General features: G+C 43.3%; 1 protein-coding gene across 5 annotated transcripts in view; it reads right to left on the bottom strand.

Moving 5' to 3' along the window:
- COBL (cordon-bleu WH2 repeat protein) overlaps positions 1-22,157 on the bottom strand; it is a 957,553-nt gene that overhangs the window by 161,852 nt on the left and 773,544 nt on the right. The window lies entirely within an intron of this gene.

Here is a 22,157-nt window from a genome sequence, read left to right as displayed (position 1 = left end):
GAATGAGTCCATGACAATGGCCATTCAGATCGATAGGCGTCTGCGGGAGCGCAAACCAGTGCACCATCTGGCGGTGTCCACTGAGAAGACGCCAGAAAGCATGCAGTGTGATAGAATTCTGTCCAGAAGCGAGCGGCAGAATTTTAGACGGAAAAATGGGTTGTGTTTCTATTGTGGGGATTCTACTCATGTTATATCAGCATGCTCTAAGCGTACTAAAAAACTTGATAAATCTGTTTCCATTGGCACTTTACAGTCTAAATTTATTTTGTCTGTGACCCTGATTTGCTCTTTGTCATCTATTACTACTGACGCCTATATCGACTCTGGCGCCGCTTTGAGTCTTATGGATTGGTCCTTTGCCAATCGTTGTGGGTATGATTTAGAGCCTTTGGAAACTCTTATTCCTCTGAAGGGGATTGACTCCACCCCATTGGCTAATAATAAACCACAATACTGGACACAAGTGACTATGTGTATTAATCCGGATCACCAGGAGACTATTCGTTTTCTAGTGCTGTATAATCTACATGAGGATTTGGTGCTGGGATTGCCATGGCTGCAGTCTCACAACCCAGTCCTTGACTGGAGAGCTATGTCTGTGTTGAGCTGGGGATGTAAGGGGACTCATGGGGACGTACCTTTGGTGTCCATTTCATCATCTATCCCCTCTGAAATCCCTGAGTTCCTGTCTGACTATCGTGACGTCTTTGAAGAACCCAAGCTTGGTTCACTACCTCCGCACCGTGAGTGCGATTGTGCTATAGATTTAATTCCGGGTAGTAAATACCCAAAGGGTCGTTTATTTAATCTGTCTGTGCCTGAACATACTGCTATGCGAGAATATATAAAGGAGTCCTTGGAAAAGGGACATATTCGTCCATCGTCATCTCCCTTAGGAGCCGGTTTTTTCTTTGTGTCAAAAAAAGACGGCTCTTTGAGACCATGTATTGATTATCGGCTTTTGAATAAAATCACGGTTAAATATCAATACCCATTGCCGTTGCTGACTGATTTGTTTGCTCGCATAAAGGGGGCCAAGTGGTTCGCTAAGATTGATCTCCGTGGGGCGTATAATTTGGTGCGGATCAGGCAGGGGGATGAGTGGAAAACCGCATTTAATACGCCCGAGGGCCACTTTGAGTATTTGGTGATGCCTTTTGGTCTTTCTAATGCCCCTTCAGTCTTCCAGTCCTTTATGCATGATATTTTCCGCGATTTTTTGGATAAATTTATGATAGTGTATCTGGATGATATTCTGATTTTTTCGGATGACTGGGACTCTCATGTCCGGCAAGTTAAGAGGGTTTTTCAGGTTTTGCGGTCTAATTCTCTGTGTGTCAAGGGTTCTAAGTGCGTTTTTGGGGTTCAGAGAATTTCCTTTTTGGGATATATTTTTTCTCCCTCTTCCATTGAGATGGATCCTGTCAAGGTTCAAGCTATTTGTGATTGGACGCAGCCCTCTTCTCTTAAAAGTCTTCAGAAATTTTTGGGCTTTGCCAACTTTTATCGTCGATTTATTTCTGGTTTTTCGGATGTCGTTAAGCCATTGACCGATTTGACTAGACAGGGTGCTGATGTTGCTAACTGGTCCCCTGATGCTGTGGAGGCCTTTCAGGAGCTTAAGCGCTGTTTTTCTTCTGCCCCTGTGTTGCGTCAGCCTGATGTGACTCTTCCTTTTCAGGTTGAGGTCGACGCTTCTGAGATCGGAGCTGGGGCAGTGTTGTCGCAGAAAAGTTCTGACTGCGCCGTGATGAGGCCTTGTGCCTTCTTTTCCCGTAAATTTTCGCCCGCTGAGCGGAATTATGATGTTGGGAATCGGGAGCTTTTGGCCATGAAGTGGGCGTTTGAGGAGTGGCGCCATTGGCTCGAGGGGGCCAGACATCAGGTGGTGGTATTGACTGACCACAAAAATTTGATTTATCTTGAGACCGCCAGGCGCCTGAATCCTAGACAGGCGCGCTGGTCATTATTTTTTTCTCGGTTTAATTTTGTGGTATCGTACCTACCAGGTTCTAAGAATGTTAAGGCGGATGCCCTTTCTAGGAGTTTTGAGCCTGATTCACCTGGCAACTCTGACCCCACAGGTATTCTTAAGGAGGGAGTTATCTTGTCAGCCGTTTCTCCAGACCTGCGGCGGGCCTTGCAGGAGTTTCAGGCGGATAGACCGGATCGTTGTCCGCCTGATAGGCTGTTTGTTCCTGATGATTGGACCAGTAAAGTCATCTCTGAGGTGCATTCTTCTGCGTTGGCAGGTCATCCTGGAATTTTTGGTACCAGGGATTTGGTGGCAAGATCCTTCTGGTGGCCTTCCCTGTCACGAGATGTGCGAGGCTTTGTGCAGTCTTGTGACGTTTGTGCTCGGGCCAAGCCTTGTTGTTCTCGGGCTAGTGGATTATTGTTGCCCTTGCCTATTCCTAAGAGGCCTTGGACACACATCTCGATGGATTTTATTTCAGATCTGCCTGTTTCTCAGAAGATGTCTGTCATCTGGGTGGTGTGTGACCGTTTTTCTAAGATGGTTCATTTGGTTCCCCTGCCCAAATTGCCTTCTTCTTCCGAGTTGGTGCCCCTGTTTTTTCAAAATGTTGTTCGTTTGCATGGTATTCCTGAGAATATCGTTTCTGACAGAGGAACCCAATTTGTGTCTAGATTTTGGCGGGCATTTTGTGCTAGGATGGGCATAGATTTGTCTTTTTCGTCTGCTTTTCACCCTCAGACTAATGGCCAGACCGAGCGGACTAATCAGACCCTGGAGACATATCTGAGGTGTTTTGTGTCTGCTGACCAGGATGATTGGGTTGCTTTTTTGCCATTGGCGGAGTTCGCCCTCAATAATCGGGCCAGCTCTGCCACCTTGGTTTCCCCGTTTTTCTGTAATTCGGGGTTCCATCCTCGATTTTCCTCCGGTCAGATGGAATCCTCGGATTGTCCTGGAGTGGATGCGGTGGTGGAGAGATTGCATCATATCTGGGGGCAGGTGATGGACAATTTAAAGTTGTCCCAGGAGAAGACTCAGCTTTTTGCCAACCGTCACCGTCGTGTTGGTCCTCGGCTTTGTGTTGGAGATTTGGTGTGGTTGTCTTCTCGTTTTGTCCCTATGAGGGTCTCATCTCCTAAGTTTAAGCCTCGGTTCATCGGTCCGTATAAAATATTGGAGATTCTTAACCCTGTTTCCTTCCGTTTGGACCTCCCTGCATCCTTTTCTATTCATAACGTTTTTCATCGGTCGTTATTGCGCAGGTATGAGGCACCGGTTGTGCCTTCCGTTGAGCCTCCTGCTCCGGTGTTGGTTGAGGGTGAGTTGGAGTACGTTGTGGAAAAAATCCTAGACTCCCGTGTTTCCAGACGGAGACTCCAGTATCTGGTCAAGTGGAAGGGATATGGCCAGGAGGATAATTCTTGGGTCACTGCATCTGATGTTCATGCCTCTGATCTGGTTCGTGCCTTTCATAGGGCCCATCCTGATCGCCCTGGTGGTTCTGGTGAGGGTTCGGTGCCCCCTCCTTGAGGGGGGGGTACTGTTGTGAATTTGGATTCTGGGCTCCCCCGGTGGCTACTGGTGGAATTGAACTTGTGACATCATCTTCCCTGTTCACCTGTTCTGATTAGATCTGGGTGTCGCTATATAACCTGGCTTCTCTGTTAGATGCTTGCCGGTCAACAATGTTATCAGAAGCCTCTCTGAGCTTGTTCCTGCTCCCAGACATCTACTAGATAAGTTGGACATTCGTCCATGTTTTGTTTTTGTATTTTGGTTCCAGTTCACAGCTGCAGTTTCGTTACTGTGTCTGGAAAGCTCTTGTTGATCAGGAATTGCCACTCTGGTATTATGAGTTAATGCCAGAGTCCTAAAGTAATTTCTGGATGTGTTTGGTTAGGGTTTTCTACTGACCATGAAAGTATGCTTTCTGTCTTCTGCTATCTAGAAAGCGGACCTCAAATTTGCTAAAACTATTTTCCTGCTGCGTTTGTTGTTTCATCTCATATCACCGCCAATATATGTGGGGGGCTTCTGTCTCCTTTTTTTGGGCATTTCTCTAGAGGTGAGTCAGGTCTTATATTTCCCTCTGCTAGCATTATTTAGTTCTCCGGCCGGCGCTGGGCATATAGGGATAAAAAGTAGGACATGCTACCTGGCTACTTCTAGATGATGCGGTAGGTTTAGTTCATGGTCAGTATAGTTACATCTTCCAAGAGCTTGTTCCTATAGAGGCTTATGCTAGTTCTCTGGCCATGGAGATCATGACACTTCCCTTTGTTCTAGAGCTGGTGGTCCAGTGGTCCCAGTTCTGCAACTGGTCACATGCCATGCATCAGTCACATGTCAGCTGAGGTTAGTGATTGGCTGCATCACTAATGTGAATGATGAATGGCATATGACCAGCTGCAGGACCATCAAGGACTATCAGAAGGACAGTTCTTTAATGGTGAAATTAAATGCTATTGTTATGTTATTGTATTACATTATCACTTGACCTGCTGTTAGGCAAATTTCCTAAAATCCTGGATAACCCTTTAACCTTAATACCATATTTTTATAGGGGTCTTAACACCATGAAAGAGATCTGTCACCTATTTCAATCATATAGTCAAATTATACAAATATGGCTTCTTACACAAGGTGGATATTCGTTTTTTAAAAAATCTTTTTCCAGATAAATCCAACATTGGATAGATGAAGGAGGTTCGTTGCATCACAGAATGAAACTGAGAGTAAGGCTGCCATCACACTAGGAGTATTTGGTCAGTATTTTACATCAGTATTTGTAAGCCAAAACCAGGAGTGGGTGATAAATGCAGAAGTGGTGCATATGTTCCTATTATACTTTTCCTCTAAATTGTTCCACTCCTGGTTTTGGCTTAAAAATACTGATGTAAAATACTGGCCAAATACTGCTAGTGTGACGGCAGCCTAAAAGTTAAGAGACTTGTGCTCAGTAATTAGACGTTTTGCAGAACTAGAGCCTAGTTTAGTAAGCTTTCAGGGCCAGATAATAAGCTCTGTTTAGTCGTGCATACTTTGGGTGAGTGCCAGGCTTGGAAGCCAGCCACTGATTATGGTCTGCTTCAGTGTTTGATAAACTTTTCCCTAAAATAGCTACTTCACAAGTGCCAGTGCATGAAGATTATCATGAATTCTACAGTAACTAGTATGTCTCTGCAGCAGTATATAGTAATTTGCATTGCAAAGCTGTCACAGGGTTTTTTAAAGTTATTGGTAAACATGACCTGGCAAAAACATTAGTTTCTATTTGCATATTAATTAACGGTTAAAACTAAACATTAAACCAGAATGGTTGCAATCAAGGAATCCAGACTTCTGCTAAACTGTCATTACCAGCAGGGTTGCCAACTTGACTTTTTATTTTTTTCTGGTCAGTTTATCAAAAAATCCCAGAGAGACAATATTTTTACGGACACTTTGAAAAAACATAATAAACCTTTATAAGTGTCCCTTGTCTACAGCCCATAATTCTGATAATTACAGTCAAAACAATCTGTATAAGTTTACTCAGACAAAAAAAATCACTAACGTCTTAAATTTTTTAACAGACAGTTCAAAAAGTGCCTTATTTTTAGGGACTGTCCTGAAATTTCTGTTCTTAGAAAGTTCTGTAAGATGCTGTTCAATAGATAAGATGTTCTCATGGAAATGAGACAATTTGAAAATATTTTATTACAGAATTATCCTTGAAAACTAAAAATTGCTTATGTTTTGCTTACAAATTCTTTCATTATTACTGATGTTCAACATTTTTTGATGTGAGCATGTGTATAAACTCCATGGATGTGAGTCAGAATTTATATGGAAATACTGCAACCTTTTGAAACAGGTAAAAACCCCTGTCTCATATTCATAGGAGCTTCTGTATACATCTTTTTTATGTGTTGTCTTTATCCCTTTTTCATTGCAACCTTTACTCTAAATAAATTACGGTACCTTTTTATTCAAGACACTTGTGTAGACCAGATCTTTGCTACCACAGTTTTGCCATATCACAGTTCACATCTTGGTTCTGAACAGATGGACATCCCAATAATTAATTAGCATGATGATCATTTGAGCAGTCTAGTCATTGCATGTTTTGCTTGCATGAAGACAAGTATGTTTGTTCCCCTGTCAGAACTCCTCTAATATGATATTGATGACCTATGTCAGTGTTCCCCAACTCCGGTCCTCAAGAGCCACCAACAGGTCATGTTTTCAGGATTTCCTTAGTATTGCACAGGTGATTGAATGCTTGCCTGTCCAGGTGATGCAATTATCACCTGTGTAATACTAAGGAAATCCTGAAAACATGACCTGTTGGCGGCTCTTGAGGACCGGAGTTGGGGAACACTGACCTATGTAGTGGATCAGTCATTAAGATGACAGTCCTGTTAAAGCCCTTTAAATTCACAATGTTCCCTTAAGAACAAAAACATGTCACGTGTATTTTACATTAAATTGCTAATTTTCATTACACTACTGACTGTTAAGAGCCAGAGAGGAAGTTTGGTTACTCATGGAAAGATCAGTAGTTCTAGTTCTAAGAGTGGAATTGTGAGCAATAAATTGTAATATCAGCTTTAGACTAGGGAGTTCACCATTATTTATTATGTAGATGTACAGTTAGGTCCAGAAATATTTGGACAGTGAACAAACGTTTGTGATTTGGTCTCTACATGCCACTTCTTTTTTATTTAAAATAAAACAACTGGAAGTTTAGATTTTCAGGGTTAAATTAAAGGTTTGAACAAAAATATCCTGTGAAACGTTTAGGAATTGCAACCATTTTTATACAAAGCCTCCTCATTTCAGGGGTTCAAAACTAATTAAACAAATTAACTTTACTATAAATAAAATGTTCATGTTAAATACTTTATAGAGAATGCTTTGTAAGCAATGACTGCCTGAAGTTTGGAAGCCATGGACATCACCAAACGTTGGGATTCCTATTTTGTGATGCTTTGCCAGGCCTTCACTGCAGCTGACTTAATTTGCTGCTTTTTTGTGGGTCTTTCTGCCTTAAGCATGTGGAATGCATGCTCAATGGGGGTTGAGATCTGGTGCAGAATATTCCACTTCTTTGCCTTAAAACTCTCCTTGGTTGCTTTTGCAGCATGTTTTGGGTCATTGTCCATCTGTACTGTGAAGAGCTGTCCAACCAACCTTGCTGTATTAGGTTGACATCTGAGTAGAAAGTATCACCCTGTGCACTTCATAATTAATATGGCTGCTTCTGTCTTCAGTCACATCCTCAATAAACACTAGTGTCCCAGTGCTATTCGAAGCCAGTGTGATATGCTTTGGCTCATGAGCCGTTCCAAGCCTTCGCCATACTTTATTCTTCCCATCATTCTTATACAGGTTTATCTTAGTTTCATCTGTCCAAAGAATGTTTTTCCAAAACTGGGTTGTCAGTTCACAGCAGCAGCTTCCAAATGCAAATGCCACAACTTGAATCAGATTCAGGCCTTTCACCTGCTAAACTCATGATGAATTAATGAGGGAATAGCCCAAGCAGCCAATTAAAGAGCTTTAGAGATAGTTGTCCAATTACCTTCGGTCCTTTTAAAAAGAGGCAACTGCATTTTAAATAAGTGTAATTCTTGAACTGTAATCTGAATATCCTCAAATTAAAGCCAAGAGCGTGCTCTTTAGGGAAATATTGATTATATAATTGTACCTTGAATATGTTTTGATAAACAGATAACAATCCAAAACTTGTGTCACTGTCCAATTATTTTTGATCTAAATGTAAGTGGAATGTTATTTTGTATTACCTTTTTCTGTAAATCAAAGTGAATGGAAATAAATGAAAAAGATTTTTATTTTCAAATTCTTTGCAAGGATGACTGCAATAAAACAATCCTGAATTATTTTTAGTATCTGTCCTTCTATGACATGAAGAAAGAGAATATATGCAGGAGTGGTAGCCTTGAATAGAATCTGAAAAAGGAAAATACTTTAACCTTTGACAGCATAAGACGAGTCAATGAATTGCTCTTCCTTTATTTTACTAATTATCTTTTTTTCATTGATCTCATTTAGCAAATAATGTAATATCAAAGGCATTTTTACGCAAAAATGAGAAGGCAAAAAGAAAAAAATCAAGAGATTGTACAGAAACACCTGATTTATAGAGCTTCAGTTCAGGATCAAGAGTATGTTGTTCATGTTATGAAGATATGATGTTCTCTTCCTTGCGTCTGTCTAGACTTAAAATTACCATACTGACTGCCAGAAACTAGACAGAGGCAGAGGGTGGCTTTTCCAGACACAAACCGCACTTGGATAAGAAGATTACGCACAATATCTACAGTACACAACCAAAAAATGTTTTACTTTGTCAGAACATTAGCAGAACATTCTCTACTTGGTCAGAGAACATCTGATTAGTCAATCGTACTATTCTAACTATGACATGATTACGTTATTATTTGAGAGGAACAAAATGTTGAAATATCTACGGTAATAAACTTTATCCTCAATGTCACTTCCTTCTGAAATATTCTATCATCATGAGATCAAAGGACCTTGTCTCCTAAATGCTTCATGTCTAACAGAGTGAATAATAATATCCTACTCTTTGGCAAACATATAACGTACATACTCGAGTATAAGCCGACCCGAGTATAAGTCGAGGCATCTACAGGTCCTTCTCAAAAAATTAGCATATAGTGTTAAATTTCATTATTTACCATAATGTAATGATTACAATTAAACTTTCATATATTATAGATTCATTATCCACCAACTGAAATTTGTCAGGTCTTTTATTGTTTTAATACTGATGATTTTGGCATACAACTCCTGATAACCCAAAAAACCTGTCTCAATAAATTAGCATATTTCACCCGACCAATCAAATAAAAGTGTTTTTTAATAACAAACAAAAAAAACATCAAATAATAATGTTCAGTTATGCACTCAATACTTGGTCGGGAATCCTTTGGCAGAAATGACTGCTTCAATGCGGCGTGGCATGGAGGCAATCAGCCTGTGACACTGCTGAGATGTTATGGAGGCCCAGGATGCTTCAATAGCGGCCTTAAGCTCATCCAGAGTGTTGGGTCTTGCGTCTCTCAACTTTCTCTTCACAATATCCCACAGATTCTCTATGGGGTTCAGGTCAGGAGAGTTGGCAGGCCAATTGAGCACAGTAATACCATGGTCAGTAAACCATTTACCAGTGGTTTTGGCACTGTGAGCAGGTGCCAGGTCGTGCTGAAAAATGAAATCTTCATCTCCATAAAGCATTTCAGCCGATGGAAGCATGAAGTGCTCCAAAATCTCCTGATAGCTAGCTGCATTGACCCTGCCCTTGATGAAACACAGTGGACCAACACCAGCAGCTGACATGGCACCCCACACCATCACTGACTGTGGGTACTTGACACTGGACTTCAGGCATTTTGGCATTTCCTTCTCCCCAGTCTTCCTCCAGACTCTGGCACCTTGATTTCCGAATGACATGCAAAATTTGCTTTCATCAGAAAAAAGTACTTGGGACCACTTAGCAACAGTCCAGTGCTGCTTCTCTGTAGCCCAGGTCAGGCGCTTCTGCCGCTGTTTATGGTTCAAAAGTGGCTTTACCTGGGGAATGCGGCACCTGTAGCCCATTTCCTGCACACGCCAGACTCAGTCCACTGCTTCCTCAGGTTCCCCAAGGTCTGGAATCGGTCCTTCTCCACAATCTTCCTCAGGGTCCGGTCACCTCTTCTCGTTGTACAGCGTTTTCTGCCACATTGTTTCCTTCCAACAGACTTACCATTGAGGTGCCTTGATACAGCACTCTGGGAACAGCCTATTTGTTGAGAAATTTCTTTCTGGGTCTTACCCTCTTGCTTGAGGGTGTCAATGATGGCCTTCTTGACATCTGTCAGGTCGCTAGTCTTACCCATGATGGGGGTTTTGAGTAATGAACCAGGCAGGGAGTTTTTAAAAGCCTCGGGTATCTTTTGCATGTGTTTAGAGTTAATTAGTTGATTCAGAAGATTAGGGTAATAGGTCATTTAGAGAACCTTTTCTTGATATGCTAATTTATTGAGACAGGTTTTTTGGGTTATCAGGAGTTGTATGCCAAAATCATCAGTATTAAAACAATAAAAGACCTGACAAATTTCAGTTGGTGGATAATGAATCTATAATATATGAAAGTTTAATTGTAATCATTACATTATGGTAAATAATGAAATTTAACACTATATGCTAATTTTTTGAGAAGGACCTGTACTTTTGCCACAGGAAACTGGGTAAGCTTATTGACTCGAGTATAAGCCGGGTATGCATTGTCCCCTCATCCCTGTCCTGCTATGCATGGCTCCCCCTTCCATGTCCTGGTATGAATGCCTCCCCATCCCTGTCTCTGTCTGCATGCCTCCCCTGTCCCTGTCATTGTATGCATGCCTTTCTCTTCCCTGTCCTGGTATGAATGCCTCCTCGTCCCTGCCCGTCTGCATGCCTCCCCTGTTCCTTCCCTGCCGACATTCTGTATCGTGACTTGTGTATAAGCCGAGGGGGCGTTTTCAGCACAAAAAATGTGCTGAAAAACTCGGCTTATACAAGAGTATATACGGTAATTCTGTATCTTTCATGGTTGTAATGTCTGATATCGTACATAGCTGTAGAATTGTAGAGTTAGTTGGCTCACTTTTTTTTATATATCGGTACATTCCTGCAATATTTTAACCCCTTAGTGACAGAGCCAATTTGGTACTTAATGATGAGGCCAATTTTTACAATTCTGACCACTGTCCCTTTATGAGGTTATAACTCTGGAACGCTTCAACGGATCCTGATGATTATGAGACTGTTTTTTCGTGACATATTGTACTTCATGATAGTGGTAACATTTCTTCGATATTACTTGCGATTATTTATGAAAAAAACAGAAATATGGCAAAAAAATTAAAATTTAGCAATTTTCAAACTTTGTATTTTTATCCCCTTAAATCAGAGAGATATGTCAAAAAAAATAGTTAATAAATAACATTTCCCACATGTCTACTTTACATCAGCACAATTTTGGAAACAACATTTTTTTTTGTTAGGGAGTTATAAGGGTTAAAAGTTGACCAGCAATTTCTCATTTTTACAACACCATTTTTGTTTAGGGACCACATCACATTTGAAGTCATTTTGAGGGGTCTATATGATAGAAAATAACCAAGTGTGACACCATTCTAAAAACTCCACCCCTCAAGGTGCTCTAAACCACATTCAAGAAGTTTATTAACCCTTTACGTGCTTCACAGGAACTGAAACAATGTGGAAGGCAAAAATTAACATTTAACTTTTTTTTGCAAACATTTTACTTCAGAACCATTTTTTTTATTTTCACAAGTGTAAAAACAGAAATTTAACCATATATGTTGTTGTGCAATTTCTCCTGAATACGCCGATACCCCATATGTGGGGGTTAACCACTGTTTGGGTGCACCGCAGAGCTTGGAAGAGAAGGAGCGCCGTTTGACTTTTTCAAAGCAGAATTGGCTGGAATTGAGATCGGATGCCATGTCACGTTTAGAGAGCCCCTGATGTGCCTAAACAGTGGAAACCCCCCACAAGTGACCCCATTTTGGAAACTAGACCACTTAAGGAACTTAACTAGATGTGTGGTGAGCACTTTAGACCCCATGTGCTTCTCAGAAGTTTATAACGTAGAGGCGTGAAAATAAAAAAATCACATTTTTTCTACAAAAATGATCTTTTTGCCCCAAAATTTTTATTTTCACAAGGGTGACGGGAGAAATTAGACCACAAAATTTGTTGTGCAATTTCTCCTGAGTACATCGATACCCCATATGTAGGGGTAAACCACTGTTTGGGCGCACTGCAGAGCTTGGAAGAGAAGGAGTGCCGTTTTACTTTTTCGATGTAGAATTGGCTGGAATTGAGATCGGACGCCATGTCGCGTTTGGAGAGCCCCTGATGTGCCTAAACAGTGGAATCCCCCACAAGTGACACCATTTTGGAAAGTAGACCCCTTAAGGAACTTATCTAGATGTGTGGTGAGCACTTTAAACCCCCAGGTGCTTCACGGAAGTTTATAGCGTAGAGCCGTGAAAATAAAAAGTCGCCTTTTTTCTACAAAAATGATATTTTTGCCCCCAAATTTTTATTTTGTCAAGGGTAACAGGAGAAATTAGACAACAAAAGTTGTTGTGAAATTTCTCCTGAGTACATCGATACCCCATATGTGGGGGTAAACCACTGTTTGGGCGCACTACAGAGCTTGGAAGAGAAGGAATGCCGTTTTACTTTTTCGATGTAGAATTGGCTGGAATTGAGATTGGACGCCATGTCGCGTTTGGAGAGCCCCTGATGTGCCTAAACATTGAAACCCCCCACAAGTGACACCATTTTGGTAACTAGACCCCTTAAGGAACTCATCTAGATGTGTGGTGAGCACTTTAAACCCCCAGGTGCTTCACGGAAATTTATAGCGTAGAGCCGTAAAAATAAAAAGTCACATTTTTTCTACAAAAATAATCTTTTTGCCCAAAAATTTTTATTTTGACAATGGTAACAGGAGAAATCAGACCACAAAAGTTGTTGTGCAATTTCTCCTGAGTACGTCGATACCCCATATGTGGGGGTAAACCACTGTTTGGGCGCACCGCAGAGCTTGGAAGAGAAGGAGTGCCGTTTTACTTTTTTGATGTAGAATTGGCTGGAATTGAGATCAGACGCTGTGTCACGTTTGGAGAGCCTCTGATGTGCCTAAACAGTAGAAACCCCCCCACAAGTGACCCTATTTTGGAAACTAGACCACTTAAGGAACTTATCTAGATGTGTGGTGAGCACTTTAAACCCCCAAGTGCTTCACAGAAATTTATAAAGTAGAGCCGTGAAAATAAAAAATCCTTTTTTTTTCCCTCAAAAATGATTTTTTAGCCTGCAATTTTTTATTTTCTCAAGGGTAACAGGAGACATTGGACCCCAAAATCTGTTGACCAGTTTGTCTTGAGTACGCTGATACCCCATATGTGGGGGGGTGGCACTGTTTGGGCACCCATCAGGGCTCGGAAGTGAAGGAGCGCCGCTTGGAATGCAGACTTTAATGGGATGGTCTGCGGGCGTCATGTTGCATTTGCAGAGCTCCTGATGTACCTAAACAGTAGAAACCCCCCACAAGTGACCCCATTTTGGAAACTAGACCCCCAAAGAGCTTATCTAGATGTGTGATGGGCACTATGAACCCCCAACTGCTTCACAGAAGTTTATAATGTAGAGCCATGAAAATAAAAAAAATCATTTTTTTCAGAAAAATGATTTTTCACCCCTAAATTTTTGCTTTCAAAAGGGTAACAGGAAAAATTGGACCCCAAAATTTATTGTGCAATTTATGCTGAGTAGGCTGATGCCCCATATGTTGGGGTAAAACACTGTTTGGGCGCATGGCAGAGCTCGGAAGGGAAGGAGCGCCGTTTTGGAATGCAGACTTTGATAGAATGGTCTGCGGGCATTATGTTGCGTTTGCAGAGCCCCCGATGTACCTAAACAGTAGAAACCCTCCACAAGTGACCCTATTCTGGAAACTAGGCTCCCCAAGGAACTTATCTAGATGTGTGGTGAGAACTTTGAATGCCCAAGTGCTTCATAGAAGTTTATAATGCAGAGTCGTGAAAATAAAAATAAATTTTTTTTTCCACAAAAAAGATTTTTAAGCCCCAAAATTTTTATTTTAACAAGGGTAACAAGAGAATTTGGACCCGAAAAGTTGTTGTCCAATTTGTCCTGAGTACACTGATACCCCATGTGTGGGGGGGACCACTGCTTGAGCGCATGGCAGAGCTCGGAAGGGAAGGAAAGCCATTTTGGAATGCAGACTTTGATAGAATGGTCTGCGGGCATTATGTTGCGTTTGCAGAGACCCTGATGTACCTAAACAGTAGAAACCCCCCACAAGTGACCCAATTTTGTAAACTAGAGCCCCCAAGGAACTTATCTAGATGTGTGGTGAGAACTTTGAATGCCCAAGTGCTTCACAGAAGTTTATAATGCAGAGTTGTGAAAACAAAAAATATTTTTTTTTCCCTCAAAAAAGATTTTTTAGCCCCCAAGTTTTCATTTTCTCAAGGGTAACAGGAGAAATTGGACCCCAAAAGTTGTTGTCCAATTTATCCCGAGTACGCTGATGCCACATATGTGGGGGTAAACCACTGTTTGGGTGCACGGCAGAGCTCGGAAGGGAGGGAGCACCATTTGACTTTTTGAGCGCAAAATTGGCTGTGGCGTTTAGAGACCCCCTGATGTACCTAAACAGTGGAAACCCCCCAAATCTAACTCCAACCCTAACCCCAACACACCCCTAACCCTAATGCCAACCCGATCCATAATCCTAATCACAACCCTAAGGATAATCGCAACCCTAACCCCAAAACAACCATAACCCTAATCAGAACCCTAAATCCAACACACCCCTAATCCTAATCTCAACCCTAACCTCAAACCTAACCCTAATCCCAATACACCCCTAATCCCAACCCTAACCTTAAACCTAATCCCAAACCTAACCCTAATCCCAAATGTAACCCTAATGCCAACCCTAATCCAAACCCTAATCCCAGCTCTAACCCTAACTTTAGCCGCAACCCTAGTCCTAACTTTAGCCCCAACCCTTGCCCTAACTTTAGCCGCAACCCTAACCCTAACTTTAGCCCCAACCCTAACCCTAAATTTAGCCCCAACTCTAACCCTAGCCCTAACTTTAGCCCCAACCCTAGCCCTAACCCTAAATTTAGCCCCAACCCTAACCCTAAATTTAGCCCCAATTCTAACTCTAGCCCTAACTTTAGCCCCAACCCTAACCCTAAATTTAGCCCCAGCCCTAACCCTAAATTTAGCCTCAACCCTAACCCTGAATTTAGCCCCAACCCTAACCCTAGCCCTAACCCTAACCCTAGCCCTAGGCCTAACCCTAGCCCTAACCCTAGCCCTTACCCAAACCCTAACTTTAGCCCCAACTCCTCTAGCTGCCGGCCGGCAGATCATGGCAGGCGCACTGCGCATGCGCCCGCCATTTTCTTACAGAAGGAAGAAGCCGGCGGCCAGAAGAGGACACAGGAGGACCCAGGGACACCGGTAAGTATGGTAGGGTCCCCGAATCCCCCTATTTCTCTGTCCTCTGATGTGCGATCACATCAGAGGACAGAGAATTACACATCGCTTTTTTTTGCGGTCGCCGGTAAACAGTTAATTACCGGCGATCGCAAAACAGGGGTTGGTAAAAACCGACCCCGATCATGTTCTTTGGGGTCTCGGCTACCCCCGGCAGCTGAGACCCCAAAGATCTCCCGGGTGCCGGCCGGCGGGCGCACTGCACCCACCATTTTTTTGCCGGAAGAAGATGGTGGCGCCCATCGGGAGCCACGAGGAGCACCGGGGGAGACAGGTGAGTATCGGGGGGCTATCGGGGGCGATCGGGGACCCGATTTCTCTGTCCTCTGATGTGCGATCACATCGGAGGACAGAGAAATTAAATGGGAAATCGCGTTTTTTGGGTTTTTTTGCGACCGCCGGTAAACGGTTAATTACCGGTGATCGCAACTCGGGGGTCGGTAAAAAACCCCCGAATCATGTTCTCTGGGGTCTCGGCTACCCCCGGTAACCGAGACCCCAGAGAAAATCCGACTCCGGGGGGCCCTATTCACTTTTTCCACAGCGCCGTTAATTAACGGCGCTGTAGTTTAAGTACCCTTAGCGGCAGCCGTTAAAAGGCGTATCGGCGGTCGTTAAGGGGTTAAATAGTGGTGAGATTACAGACCCTGAAGACCTTTGGGGATCAGCTCTGACATTGTTAGGACTGGCGGAACGTACCGAGTAAATAGTGAGATGATATTTGGTGCGTTCGCAGTGCGGGGTCCTCCGTGCAGGAGAGAACCTGCTGCTAGCAAATGGCGGCGCTATATGGCGGTGGGAGCAAACTCTGCTAAGTCATAGGGCCGCGGTACCGCACAAAGAGTTCAAGCAAGGAGTCACAGAACTCAATCCCAAGACTCGGGATTTGAGTACGTCTAGACCACTTGCACTCGACACCGCTACTGGGTGTTAGAGAATAACTGAAATAGTAGTTTTGAGCATAAGAGTGTGAGCAGTGCTGCACTGGCAGATGCCACTAACCACCCAGACTTGGGTAAGGAAGCGCTCTAATAGCGCGCGGCGCAGCACTGGCGGTCACAGAAGTAGACGCTGTATCGTGTGTTTTAATGCTGATAGCTCAGCCGGGAGCTAGGTAGCAGACATACACCTTATGCAAACAGTCATACACAAGGGAGGGGATGTTTAAAGAACGACTTACACTCATTAACACACACGCTTTCAAATGTACACTAGCGCACGGCCGTGCGGTCATGCAAACCTTTTATAGCTGCAGCATGTACAGGACCATCCCAGAAGGACCAATGGGAGGCTGCCACAGAAGTTGAGCACCTTCAGGACCTTCCTAGAGGACCAATGGGATTTGCTGCAGTATCTAAGCATGTGACCTTTATCTCCAACGAGAGATCTTACCCTGGGCATGCTCAGAAGGGGAAAAGTAGGACTTAGTCCCAAAAACGTCCGCTCGCCGCTGCCCAGTACTGGCTACAAAGGCACAGGCTGGAAAGGCAGCAGTAACTCTTTGCACAGAGTCAGACTGAGCGAGACGTTGGGACCGACGTCTCCGCTGAGCAGACTCCTCTGCAGCAGGAGAAGAATGGGAGACCGCAGCAGAGATGGCCCAAGATTCCCCCTGTGCAGAGACGGGAACTCTACCCCCTAACAGACATTTGTTTTCATTTAATAAAGAAGACTTTCTGTCAAATGTTAAAGGTCTCCTATTCAGCTGCCGCTACCGCGCTGTCAGCCCCATTTTCTTCATCTCCAAAATGGCCGGAGCAGAGGTATGGGGAGCACTGTGGAAAGTTTGAACCACACCTCCCATGCCTATTTATTGCAATGGGATGGACAAGCAGTGATGGTGACGGTGCTGTGTCCATCGCAAGAATGGGAAGGGCAGGGGAGTCATGATCCACATACAGTACCTCTTTGAGATGAAAATATGGAGAGCCTAACAGACAGGGAGATAGAGGCAGCAGAACAGAGAACATTAGAAATGTAGAGTCACATTTACTATCCGGTGTGGAGGGATTATCAATAGATGACACTATTTAGTAACAGTGGATACTGATAATATAGCAGTTTTAAGTTTGTTGCTAAGAAGAAAATCTTAAGTTTTTATATGTTGTGAAAAAAATCTCAGCAACTAGAAAGTCTTTAAAGTGCTGTGTCTCTCTTGGTGGAACCTACTTGCAGTATGTAATAAGAGATGTCTATTACGAAAAAAGCAAAACAGAGAATCCACATCTTTACTATTGTCTTGTAAGCTTGTCACCAGAATACAAGGTTCTGCTAAAGGCTTTTCCCCATCTAATAAGCTGATAGCATTTTTCTAGGATCGCTTTCTATAAACACTTGCTTGAAATGTAGAAGCTACAGTGCTGGTTTAGCATTTTGTACCTTTCTAATTTTTCCCTGCACAATGGTGTTCCTGGACACCTGTCTGTGCTGGGAACTGCAACCAGAACCATTTGAATGGTGCTGAACTACAATTCACAGCAGGGGGAGTTAACTGAAAAAAATTAACTGAAGTATAAGTTGGTGTACATGCAAAATATAGGAGCATGTTCACACTGGCCATTAAAAAGACAAAACTTAAGATAGAAACCAAATGAACATATACTCTGCTGTAAGTAAATAAGTTAAAGCAATAGTGTATATAAATAACATGGGGTACCTAGGAAAGAAAACGGTCTGTTTTTGTTTAAAAAAAAGCGTAAAAGCCATCCCATCAACATCAAGGTGTACCCAAATCTGGACGGTCCTAATCTCTAATATTACTTAGAAACAGAGTCATCATGACACATGATAAGGGTATAATATTATACGTTAGGACTGTCCTGATTTGAGCACACCTTTACATTTGTGGGATGGCTTTTACACTTTTTTTTTAATCAAAAACGGTTTACTAAGAACCCTACATTATTTATAAGCACTATTACTTTTACTTATTTACTTACTGCAGGGTATATGTTAATTTTGTTTCTGTTTTGGGTTTTGTCTGTTTGCTGACCAGTGTGAACATGCTCCTATATTTTGCATGCATACCAACTTATACTCCAGTTCATTTTTTTCAGTTAAGTTTTAGGTTTATACACTCAGTGCAAGTAAGAGTGTGCCCTCCCTTTCTTTGAGCTAGGAATTACGTTTATATAGCTTCCCATTGTTGGTTATCCATATTCAGGACTCGGCCCTCCTCGGCCCTTATTTACACTGACATCATTGTGACATATGGTAAGGTTTTAAATTAATATTAGAAGTTAGGACCGTCGGGATTCGGGTACACCTTGATGTTAGCTTTTCTGCTTTTTTTAAAAGTAAAAACGGTGTTTAATAAGTACCCTGTTATTTATTTGCACTATTGCTTTTACTTATTTACTTATATATTCATTTTGTTTCTATCTTAAATTTTCACTGCAGAGGGAGGCGTAGGCACTTCTACACCAGTGCGGCAGACTCTTCGTGATCCAACATTGCTGACATTTATTTGAGAAAGAATGTTACAAATGTAAAAATTAAATATGTATGATATAACAATTTAAAAATAGAGAAAGACAAATATATATGGGCCTGTGTAATGATGGTTCATCTATATTAAAAAAGACATTTCCTGAAGGTGTGCCTTAAAGGGGTTGTCCGGTCTAAAAGGACAAGTCTGCAGTCGGTCTATGAGGATTCCCCAGTATCAGCGCTGCAAACGGCGGTCATGTGCCCGCAAGTATGTGATATATATACTCCCAGACAGAATCTGACTAGACTGTTTGTGGTCTCGAGCAACACACTTTACTTACATTAAGCGCGCTGGAAACAGTCTAGTCGGATTCTGACAGGGAGTATGTATATCGCATACTTACGGTCACATGACAGCCATTCCCGGCACTGACATTTCAGAACTTTGAACTTCTTCTGGTGAAGCCATTATTCAGCTGATTTGAAGGTATGACTAGGGTTGCAGTAATGCTGAAAGATGACATTTCTTTTCATCTTCAGCTTTTTAGCAGAGGTCTGAAGGTTTTGATGTAAAATTGACTGACATTTGGAACAGTTCATACATCATTCCTTACACCTTAACTAAAGTCCCAGTTACAGCTGCTGAAAAACAATCTCGAAGCAAAATGCAAAATGCTGCTTCCACCATGCTTCTCTGTGGTTATAGTGTTCCTTTGGTGATGCACAGTGTTGGCTTTGCACCAAATATATCTTTTGAAATTATGGCCAAAAAAATTGAAATTTAGTCTCATCATACCATGCTTTTGGCAGCCTTGATGCTGGTTTTGGCAAAACATAGCCAGACTTGGATGTTTTTCTTTGTTAAAAATAAAGGTTTTTGTCTTGCCAACTTACCCCAAAGGTTGGACATATGAAGAATATCAGAGATGGTTGTCACATGCAGAACACAACTTTGCCAAAAATTCCTACAGCTCCTTTAATGGTTCTGCAGGCCTCTTGACAGCCTCCAATACCAATCTTCTTCTTGTATTTTCATAAATTTTTGAGTGACATCCAGTTCTAGATAAAGTACTGTAGCTATTGTGCCAAATTTAAGCAATTTCATGATGACCATTTTCAAAGTATTCCAACATATATCTTATGCCTTGGAAATGTTTTTGCATCCTTCTCCTGACTAATAACAACTTTTAACAATGAGATCCCTATGCTGTGTTATAATATGTTAATGGACCATGGCATTTCCTGTAAAATGCAACTAAGAAAATGTCAAGAAAATCCTACTAAAGTAGCTGAACTTTATATTTGATTAAGCAGAATCACTTTACATGATGGCAGCTGTGTACTGACTACTATTTAACATGAGTATAATAAATGTGATTGCCTAATTCTGAACACAAAAACATCCCCAAATATAAGAGGGTGTCCACACTTATGCAACCGCATTATTAAAGTTTTGTTATTTATACTTCCCCTTAAAATGATTTGTTTGTTTGTCAATGCATTTGTACAGATTATGGGTGACATTAAAGGTGGACAATGTTCTGAACAAATTCTTTTTCGTATGTTCATTTTTTACATGACAAAAACCTGTCATTTTAACAGGGGTGTGTACAGTGGCGTAACTACAAAGTTATGGGCCCCGGTGCGAACTTCCAAATGGGGCCCCCCCGCCATACAATTCAATGTAACCCCCATAGAATACAATGCAGCCCCCCTCATAGTATAATGCAGCCCCTCCATACAGGGGCAGTGAGAAAGACACGAGCAAATGGTGACGAGGGGGCAGGGGAGAGGGCAAGGAAGACAGGCACAAGGGGACACATGGGGGCTAGGAGGCAGGGGAGAAGGTTACAAGGGGACTAGTGGGCAAGGGAGACTGACACAAGGGGACTAGTGGGCAAGGGAGCCTGACACAAGGGGCACACGGGGACAAGTGAGCAAGGGAGACTGACACAAGGGGCACACGGGGACCAGTGGACAAGGGGGACTGGCACAAGGGGACACAGGGACTAGTGAGCAAGGGAGACTGGCACATGGGGACAAGGGACACAAGCATAACGGAGACAGGCTCAAGGGGACACACGGCCCCCTGACCTGCCAGAGCCGCTTGCAGCTGCGACCGTGGTAGTTACGCCCCAGCCTCACACACACTACAGATATCACACACACACTACAGATATCACACACACACATCATACTACAGATATTACACACACACATACTACAGTTATCACACACACACTACAGATAACACACACACACACACATACTACAGATATCACACACACACACACCAGATACCAGCTCATATACACAACTCACAATCTCCTCTCTGGTACAGGGGTGGCTGATGTAAACCGGCTGCGGCTCCTCAGCTTCTCCTGACTAAAGCGGCTCTGTCCCGCACCTCCCCCCTGCTCTCGCCTTCTGTCCCGGGGTTATTTTGGCTTTCTCTTAAATACGATCTCATTCAGACGTACATGAGATGTATGAGGGGGGGAAAATACAGACTGAGAAGCTGTCTCATCGTGATGACTGGAGCTGCTTCCTGTCTCTCACGTGCCCCGGCTGCCCCCTTCCCCTAGATACGCCTCGGACTGTTGCCGTGCAGGAGGAATCTCCTGCACTGCAACATTATGTTGGGTGCCAGCACAGCCCACACAGTGGTCTATCCAGCACAGCCCGCACAGTGGTCTATCCAGCACAGCCCGCACAGTGGTCTATCCAGCACAGCCCGCACAGTGGTCTATCCAGCACAGCCCGCACAGTGGTCTATCCAGCACAGCCCGCACAGTGGTATATAGAGCACAGCCCGCACAGTGGTCTATCCAGCACAGCCCGCACAGTGGTCTATCCAGCACAGCCCGCACAGTGGTCTATCCAGCACAGCCCGCACAGTGGTCTATCCAGCACAGCCCGCACAGTGGTATATAGAGCACAGCCCGCACAGTGGTCTATCCAGCACAGCCCGCACAGTGGTCTATCCAGCACAGCCCGCACAGTGGTCTATCCAGCACAGCCCGCACAGTGGTCTATCCAGCACAGCCCGCACAGTGGTCTATCCAGCACAGCCCGCACAGTGGTCTATCCAGCACAGCCCGCACAGTGGTCTATCCAGCACAGCCCGCACAGTGGTCTATCCAGCACAGCCCGCACAGTGGTCTATCCAGCACAGCCCGCACAGTGGTCTATCCAGCACAGCCCGCACAGTGGTCTATCCAGCACAGCCCGCACAGTGGTCTATCCAGCACAGCCCGCACAGTGGTATATAGAGCACAGCCCGCACAGTGGTATATAGAGCACAGCCCGCACAGTGGTATATAGAGCACAGCCCGCACAGTGGTATATAGAGCACAGCCCGCACAGTGGTATATCCAGCACAGCCCGCACAGTGGTATATCCAGCACAGCCCGCACAGTGGTATATAGAGCACAGCCCGCACAGGGATATATACAGCACAGCCCACACAGTGGTATATACAGCACAGCCCACACCGTGCTATATACAGCACAGCCCGCACAGTGGTATATCCAGCACAGCCCGCACAGTGGTATATAGAGCACAGCCTGCACAGTGGTATATAGAGCACAGCCCGCACAGGGATATATACAGCACA

The sequence above is a fragment of the Ranitomeya variabilis genome, chromosome 6 (assembly GCF_051348905.1).
Source record: "Ranitomeya variabilis isolate aRanVar5 chromosome 6, aRanVar5.hap1, whole genome shotgun sequence".
NCBI classification, from domain to species: Eukaryota; Metazoa; Chordata; class Amphibia; order Anura; family Dendrobatidae; genus Ranitomeya; species Ranitomeya variabilis.
This window is presented reverse-complemented; position numbering and strand designations above follow the sequence as displayed.